Source organism: Poecilia reticulata, chromosome 3 (assembly GCF_904066995.2).
Source record: "Poecilia reticulata chromosome 3, P_reticulata-male-v2, whole genome shotgun sequence".
Classification (NCBI taxonomy): Eukaryota; Metazoa; Chordata; class Actinopteri; order Cyprinodontiformes; family Poeciliidae; genus Poecilia; species Poecilia reticulata.
In genome coordinates this window covers 9,930,188-9,938,943 of record NC_088832.1, presented here as the reverse complement: position 1 = coordinate 9,938,943, position 8,756 = coordinate 9,930,188, and the positions used below count along the sequence as shown (strand labels likewise).

At 40.2% G+C, this 8,756-nt stretch overlaps 1 protein-coding gene across 1 annotated transcript in view; it reads left to right on the top strand.

Moving 5' to 3' along the window:
* The first annotated feature begins 3,667 nt into the window (after window positions 1-3,667).
* znf609b (zinc finger protein 609b) overlaps window positions 3,668-8,756 on the top strand; it is a 96,457-nt gene continuing 91,368 nt past the window's right edge. The window contains exon 1 of the mRNA XM_008404680.3: window positions 3,668-4,266. The gene's annotated coding sequence lies outside the window, so the exon portion shown is untranslated. The remainder of the gene's footprint in view (window positions 4,267-8,756) is intronic.

Here is an 8,756-nt window from a genome sequence, read left to right as displayed (position 1 = left end):
TTTTTACCTTCAGTTGTTAGAAATGCTGTGCATATCAAAACATAACTTAAAAGAAATCTGACTTCCTAATTTGACGCCTTGAAATTGGACCTCTGTCTCTTTAAGAAGCTTCTGCTTTCAGCATGTCGTCACAACAGTGCCTCTCCGTTAACGGTCGTTCTTAGGAGCATTACAGTGAGAAGTAATTTGCTAATTGCAGCTGCCGCTAGTCTGGAGGATTAGTGGAGAGATATGGAGGAGAGGTGCTCTGTCAGATGGATTTGTGGAAATAGGTGGCGCTTTGTGAGAGCAAACGTTTTAGGCACCCTTGAATGGTTGCCATGGGAGATTCAAGGACTTCTCAAACATGCATGGAGAGAATCAAAGCGACACTCCTGCTACGTTTTTGACGAGGGAACAACATTCTAACATGATGACATCATGTGAAGCTCAAAAAGCTCACCATACTACCCCAAGCATTTATCCATTGCTCCTGCTAATGAAACATGACGCATTGATTATTAGTCATTTATTGCCATTTAAATTTTATTTCACTGACTGAAGCAAAAAACATTACGTAACTGTCAAATGCTTTCGACATTCATGCACAACAAGTACAACAAGCTAATAATAGCCCATTAATTAGTCAGGCTAGCTGCAGACATACTCCAGACATACTTGTATTCTTGTAGCTAAAAAGTGTTGCAGTTCTGAAACTGTAACTTCTTAAAACCATTTTATACATTCAAAGCTTTCAATGCTTTGTAGTTGTTGATTTTCTTAAAACTCGCCTCTAGTAAACGGGTTACTTGCTGTGGCCCAGTAAGTATCGTTTTTTTGGTACCAAAGTCATTGGAACCAGATTGGTGGAAAAACGCATGTAATGAACAATCAGTGTAATGTCAGATGGCTCACACACACCAGAGCCTGGACCTGCTTCCCGGTTCATAACACCGACAAAAGGCTTGACCTAACTTTACCGAGAAGAGCATAGACGTGCTGACATCACATGCCATGTTTCTGCAGTTGCAAGGAGCAGAAAATGACAGCTCTGGTGACTAAATTTCACCTCAGACAAAAACAAGTTAATCCTGCGGTGAAGTAGGAGGAATAAATTTAAGGTCAGGCAGAATACGGCGGAACACTTTAGTCTGAACCGCAGCAGTTAAGTTCCTGAAACGACGCACTCTTAACTCACGTCTTCGGTGCTCTACATCTAGTCTAGGAAAAGGAGTATTTTTTTTTTTCCCCCTGCAATCTACGAACATGCTTTGAGACAGTTACTTCACACATTTTTTATTTATTTTATTTTTATTTTTTCAAAAGTACTGGAGATTAAGTCTCTTTCAGATGGGCTTCAAGGTTTTACAGTCTCTTTTATGGAGTAATGGAAAGAAGATCACATGAAGCGAGCCAACCCCTCTGTGATTCCACATGGCTGGCTGATTAGCCCCCTTTTTTTTTTCTTTTTTTTTTCACTGATGGAAAACACATGGCGTCCATGCAGCTTGTTCATTTCAGGTTTTAGATGGCATGACGCTCATGCTCGGTTTTTGGAGCCGCAGCCTTGAAGGGCAGCCATCATCAGATTTCTGTCCCCTCTTGGTCCCCGCCGGCCACTGACTGTTATTTAGCCTGCCAATGGAGGCTGGCTGTTCCCTTGGGAAAGCCAGAGTGTGCCTGCCAGCAGGAATGCATCGAAGGCAATAGAGGAAGATGGAGGATGGAGTAGCTGCTGCTGCTGCTGCCGCTGCTGCTGCTGCGTCTCCCTCTGTGTGAAAATGAGTCCATTAATTCAACCCCCTCCCCTTCCTCTCCCGGAGCCCTCCCTGCGCCTGTTGTCTCTGTTTGTTAGCGAGATGATTCCTTCTGTCATGTCAAAGGCAACATTATCATATCCTTGTTGCCAGGGAAACCGGGGCCGAGCAAGACAACGACTTAAAGCCGTTTGCAGCGTTTGAAGCTCGTAAACATGAAAGGTTATCTGTAGAGCTATGAGAGCTGAAACTGTGACAGATCTGGAAGGATCTTAATGTTGGCATGATGTTTTATGACTCGCCCCCCCCCCCAGCAGGTTTCTACCCGTACTCCCCTTTGGTTGTTTGCTAAAAGATTTATTTCGCTGGAACTGAGGACACGGGGTAAATTCAGATAGGACTGTAACGAGGCAGTTTGTTTTATCAAATTCTGACCTCAGCATTGATTTCCGTTGTGTAGTCAGAGTTTCAGACACCTTCCACGTGTCGTTCTAGTTATTCATCTCCAAATCAAACGGGATGACATCCATCAAGCTTTCTAATAAAACATAAGAACTTTCAAAATCTTTAACCTGCCTTATCTTTTGTTTTGGTCTTGTTTTTTTTGTTTGTCTGTTTTTTAATTCGGGCCCGTTGATGACAGAAGCAGGATGATGAATTTGTCGTTTCCCCGCCTCCAGCGTGACACTCAATTTATCATTATGATATAAGTTCTTCACTCCAATGGGCTGCTTTAACTTGCATGGAAAAGGTCAACAAGAGCAATGTTTTAATTAAAACACCTAACAGCCGACTACTGGCAAAGAAATCCCCATATTCATCCGTGTGCATACAGATTAAAGCAGCCAGTAACACCTGCCGATAATCTACTAGCTTTTGCCAGTTTAAATATTAAAGAGGCTCATAATGTCATGTCTTATTAAGCTATAAGTGCCCTTCTGATTTTTCATTTTTATTTTTACAGTGTACTATGTGTGGCTTATAATACATATCATGCTAAAATGGTTCCTTGTGTCACACAAGGTACCTTTTTTTTTATTCTTGAGCACCTGCACCCCCTAAAATTTCTATGCATGACTCTGTTATTGGTGTAAAATGGAAAAAAGTACTATTTAAAAAGAACTACAACTTATATCTGCTTATTATGCAGATATGCTATCTGGATAATATTATGCAGATACACTATCTGCATAATAAACAATACTTTGACTGTTTCTATTGATTTTGTTCATCAAATAGGTATGAAGTAGACATAATATTCTTTCATCAACATGTAGCACCCATTTCCTTTAATTTGGTTCCAGGTGTTAATTTGAGAATTAAATGATGTGCCAAATCTTTTGAAGAATATTCCTGTATATATAAATATCTAGTTTCATTTTTTGGAGGTATATTTAATGAACAAATCACCAAGTGAAAGAACAGCCAACAGGTCGGCATCATAATCAGCTAATAATAAAATAACTTGCTACACTAACTCTATCATGTATCTGTAAACAAACTATGTTGCATCCATCTAGCCATCACATATCCATTTATTGCTGCTTGTAGTTAAGTATTTTGATTATTTATGGAAATCAGAATTTGACCGGTCAGTGGCAATCAAGGAAAAATGGGCATTTAATGTTTATGTGCCACACAGTCTCTAGTTTAATAGGCTTAATCAAGTGATGTCAGTCAGTTTTGTGTCATTTTATGTAATGTTCCACATACATAGGGTAAAAAAAACAACATACAACTTTCACGCTGAGAGACATTGTTGACCTTGTGGGTCAGAGGTATGAAACAAATTCAAAACTGGGGATTGAGGCAACTTGAACTCGTGACCCCAGTACTTCTAAAAGCTCAGCTCCATCCCCCAGACACCACCACACAAACGCCTCTGTGTGTGTCAACTCATGGTTGCTGCTGCTGGGATCAAATGGTGGACGTTTCCCCATTGAAAAACCGGCTCGTCAAATCGCAGTCCGGTTGATCCAGTTCCACCTTTTCCTTTCGCTCCGTGGAGCTGTGGAGAGAGTGTAACAGTTCAATCCGACTTTCCTCTCCTGGATTTCCTAGTCGCTCTCGCTGCTGCTGCTGCTTGCCTGCTGCTTGACTACATTGTATCGGTTCCCACACGAAGAAGCAAACGCGGTGCTCTCTTTCACAAACGGGCGAACACGGAGGAATTAACCTGGATGGAAAGCCGTTCACTGTGGAATTCATTCGCAGAAGGCTGCGACCGAAGAACCGCTTCGCTTGGGGCTCGGGAAGGCAGCGGTGAAAATGCGCCTGGGACTCGGCTGTTTTCGCTGTGGACGATGTCTCGAAGTGTGATGGCAGAAGTCCAGTGAATCGCTGGCCTCCCCTCCTCTCTTGTGTTGGGTGTCTGGGGGAGTGCGCTGCCACTGGTTTCTACTAGAGCTTCAGATTGTATTTAGAGGTTTTACTGCAAACTCAGTCGCCTGCACGTTGATTTATTCTTTACACGGAGCGCACACCGCCATGGACGGAGAGCGGTTTGGAATAGGATTGTTTAGTTAAGTCGGTAAGTTTGTCCCATTTTTAATCCTTTTCTGTCATTGTTAACATTGCTACGACTCGTTAGCCATTTAACGTTAGGAGGCTAGCTGTAACACAGCATGCAGCAGCTAGCCAGGGCTGACTGCACTCTGAGCTCATTGTGTTACTGTGCCAGCCTGCTAACCTTACTCTCACGGTAGTTAGCTCATTACGCCAAGCTAACTCAGTTCTGCTCGCTTTTTAGGCTTTCAGCTGTCCTAGAAATAGCTGAAATGAGCTGCTACATTTGGGTAACTGCTAACTACATTTCTTTAGCTGGAGGAGCGCTACAGTCAGTTATCCCCCCTCTGGGGACAATAACGTTTATTAACTGTAAAAAAGAAAAAAAAACACATGTCTGAGTGCACTCATGTTGCTCCTTTAGGTGTGTGGAAACACTGTTGTGGTGAAACATTAGCAGGACAGACTAAGAACCGTGGGACCCCAGGGGGTCCTGAGTGGAATGGACCCACAGAAAAACTGAAAATGAAAGGCTTCATATACTCTCTCCACGTTTCCTTTCTTTAACTGGGCCAGCTGTAAGAGCAGTGTGAACATGGGTCCCTTCTGGCATTGGTTATGTCTTCAAATAAAGTCTTTATTAATGAAACGTTAAATGCCACAAAATGGTGGCTAGTGGTTAAATAAATGCATTTGGACATTTAGGACAATCTTCTTTTGGTGATTTGAGTGTTGGGGAGTGGAGGAAGTTAATCACTGTGTTAGTGTTTTGACCTGCTGCATGAACTAAACCACCATAACACCTTGTCCACATCAAAAACTTAAATAATCTGCTTTAATAGACTTCTAAAAGTTCAGTTTAGTCCTTCACCCAGGTTGTCACCCATTTCATATCTATATTTCTCTGTTTTGTCACTTACCAGTTGTTCTTGTAAAACCTTTGCAGACTGCTTTATTTACTTGGAGGTCTTTTTTAAATTTTTTTGTTCTGATACCCATTTTGGACTGCTTGAGTTGACCCTGAAATTTGATCATTTAGGGGTTTTGATTTAAGCATAATAAGTCTAACCCAACTTTGCCTGGTAGATGTTGTTTATTGGTGTCACATTCCTGCTTCTTGCTTGCAAAGGAGTGAAGGACATTATTTTAAATTGGCCAAAGCCAGTACAAGATGTCTCCCTATGGGGTAGGAATTGACACATGGTTGGTACAAAACAACCCGCAGGAAGTGGGTTCCATTCACACCCCCATACGTTGGGCATGAAACAACGAGGACTAAAGAATACCATATTAACACCTCAAATGCTGTTTTTTTCCAAATAAGATTTCAGTTTGTATTATTTGGAGAGCATATAATTACGTACTGTGTTTATGGCCTTCAGTTCGGTTCTCTCCTCCACCAGTTCCTACCCCATTTCAAACCCACACACCGCCATTTTGTACATGACCTTTGGCATGCGTAATGGTTTAAATGACCTCCAGTTATTAGACATTGTTTATTGAAGTCACATAAGATAAGAGTTGATAACAAATCACTTAGTCAGCGGTCGCTAAAACACGAAAGAAATCGTCTCTAGTGTGAGTATGAATTGACGAGCCCAGTAGGCTTTTTATAACAAAATAATAACTAATTGTACCCGAAAAAGTTGAATAGGAAATGACGGATTTTGTAAAAAGTTTAAAATGGGAAACAGACTAAATAACCAGCCCCTAATTACAACACAATAAAGTCTGGTCAACACAGAAGTTGAGTTTAATCTTTGTATTTGTTTTTTTTTTTTCCAGAAAATTCCTTTTAAATATAATGTTGTTTGCACAGGTTCTTGGTGAATTTATCTATTGGCCATTTTGAGATATTAGTTTTCCATATGCTTATTGTTTCCATTAGTTCCCATTTTGTAACTGTAAACAAAACATGTCTTAACTATGTAATTGCCTAACGTTTTCACATCAACTTATTTCTCCCATATCTTGGTTTCTTAATTATATTTATAATTAAGATAATCATAAAAATTGTCAAATTTTATGTATGACTTAATTTTTTTTGTTATATTATTGAAAACCTTATTATCACTGTTGTTACATGTTAAATGATGGAAATATGATTTACTGTCGGTGATAAAACTAAAATAACTGACAGACCTCCTATTGGAACATGTTTCCCCTCAGTGTACTGTAAGCCTGGCGGGCCACCAGCCTTTATTTGCCCCTCCACCAAGCTCAGCGTTGTTTGCTTTAAATATGGTGATTTTTACACCAGAGACGGCAAAGACGGATTAAGCTAGGTTTATAGTTGAACTGGGTGTGAGGGGGTGCGCACCAATTGTGCCGTCCCTTCACCACCCTGTTGCTTTTGTATCTCTGAATTGTTGTAACTAGCAACATTTTTTGGCACACTAGTGGACTCCCCTAGCATCCTTTTCACCGGGCTTAGCAGGTTTTCTGTGGGAAACTCTGTAGTAGATATTATCTACTGAACTCCCATTACTTGAATTCCTCGAAATAGAGTTAGAAAAATTATTCAAAACAATTGTATAATCAAAAAGGGTATGAAACAAACCCTGTTGTGTTTTCTTTTACTGTCTGACGCACAGTAAAAAATAAAAAATAAAAAATTACAAGACTGCAAAACTATGAAATGACTGTTTTCAAGAAATGTCTTCATCCTCAGAAAAACATAAAAAGATTCGTAAAACATTTGAAGTGCCTGCTGTAAAAGAAGAGCCATCACTTGGCCAAGGAGTTTCATCATACACCCAAGCCATTCATGTAGAACACAATGTGTGAAAGTTTTTTTTTTTCTGTTTGAGTGGTTTCTTGTTTGTGTATATAAATCCACAAACTCCCAAAGCAATAAAAGGAACATTGAGAAGTTTAATTGTTCTCATTGAGCTCTCTGCATTGTTGACTAATAACATAATTAGACACGGCTATATGTTTAGTCTGTTGGCTTGTCCGACTGGACCAAAAAAAAAACGTAAAAGAACTGTTCACACCCTGTCATGCTGTGTGTCACGCAGAGCTGATGTGCGGCGAGCGTTTAACCAGTCTTGGTAACACATTGGCAGAACTTGGCAAAGCAGTCAGTCAGCACCAGACCCGCGGTTTAGTTTTTTTTTTTTGCGGAGATCAGAATTACGTTGTTGTTCAGAAAACAATTTTCTGCGACATACAGGAAATGCCGCCTCGGTAGAGATCCACACACGGCTTTAAGAACATAAAAAGCATAAATAATTGATAAATCTGAGATCTCTCAACTGCAAAGTGCTGAGCATATCAATTGTAGTGAGCTATCTGACCAAATAAACAGCTTTTAGTGTGAAGAGCAACACAACAGCTTTACAGGAATGAGTGTCATTTAGTAGTTGTACCTGTAATGATTAAAGCTGTTTGCAGAAGCTTTAGGAGTGGTTAATCTGTATGCGTTCTTTACCAACTTGTCTGTCATTGATTTTCTACTTACAAGGGTGCTTTATCTTCAGATTTATTACGCATTCCTCCTCTCTTGTCATACTAGAATCAATACGAAAGATGGTAATATCCCAACATGAGGCCCAGAGGATTTGCCCTAAAATTGAATTCATTCATGTAGAAGGTCTGGTGCTTCCCGTTGGCTGTGGCTCATCATATTTTTGTCAGCCTTCTCTACTGTCAAGAGAGCAGCTTTGTTTTTATCCAACTATCTTTTCAATTTCTGTTCAGCAGATATTATCTTTTTTTTCTTTCTTTTTTTTTTTAGAAGTATAGAAGTAATGTGTGCTCGTCGTGACGAAGGTGTTGGGGAGCTTTGCTTTTGTAGTAATTTGCCAGACACATTTTTATGAGTCTAACAGACATCAGATGTGAGGAGAAATTTAGCACTCGGCGTCGAATGCGAGCGACGCAACTCGAGCGAATCCCCGTCTTATTCGACAGTTTAACGTTGGCGACAAACAAGCTGTTGGGAACTGAATGTAAAAGTGATGGCATAATGGCTTTCTGCCTTTTTCTCAGTTGCCTTTGCAGATGTTGGCATAAGTCTTCGCTCATGAAATATACATTTCCTCAAATGTGGAATTCCCCTCCCCAACTTGCTCAGTGGTGATTTTTTTTGCAGTACAGAACCTGTTCTGCGTTGGGTTGGATATCAAAAGAAACACAGTGGAACAAGGGAGTTTAACCATGTTTGTTTAGAGGTCTGAGGCATTAGATTAGTCCAGGACAGGAGGATTATGTTGGCTTTGTAAGGCTGCCATCATCTCATGGCCACACACCAACTAAAGGCAAGCTAAGGAAGGATTTGGCTTGTGCACACTAATTTAGATGGGCATTCAAATACCTTCAGGGATGTTAACAGCTCTTTAAATAAGGAAATTGAAGCATTTTGTTCTAAAGCTATAACCTTTTTGCCTTTGTGTCGTTTATAAAATTGCTGTTAGTAAATGTCAAGATGCATAATTCAGTTGATGCTCATATGCAGGGCTTTTTTTTTTTTTTTTTTTTCACAAGCATGCAATGTTCAGGGTGAAGGTAAAG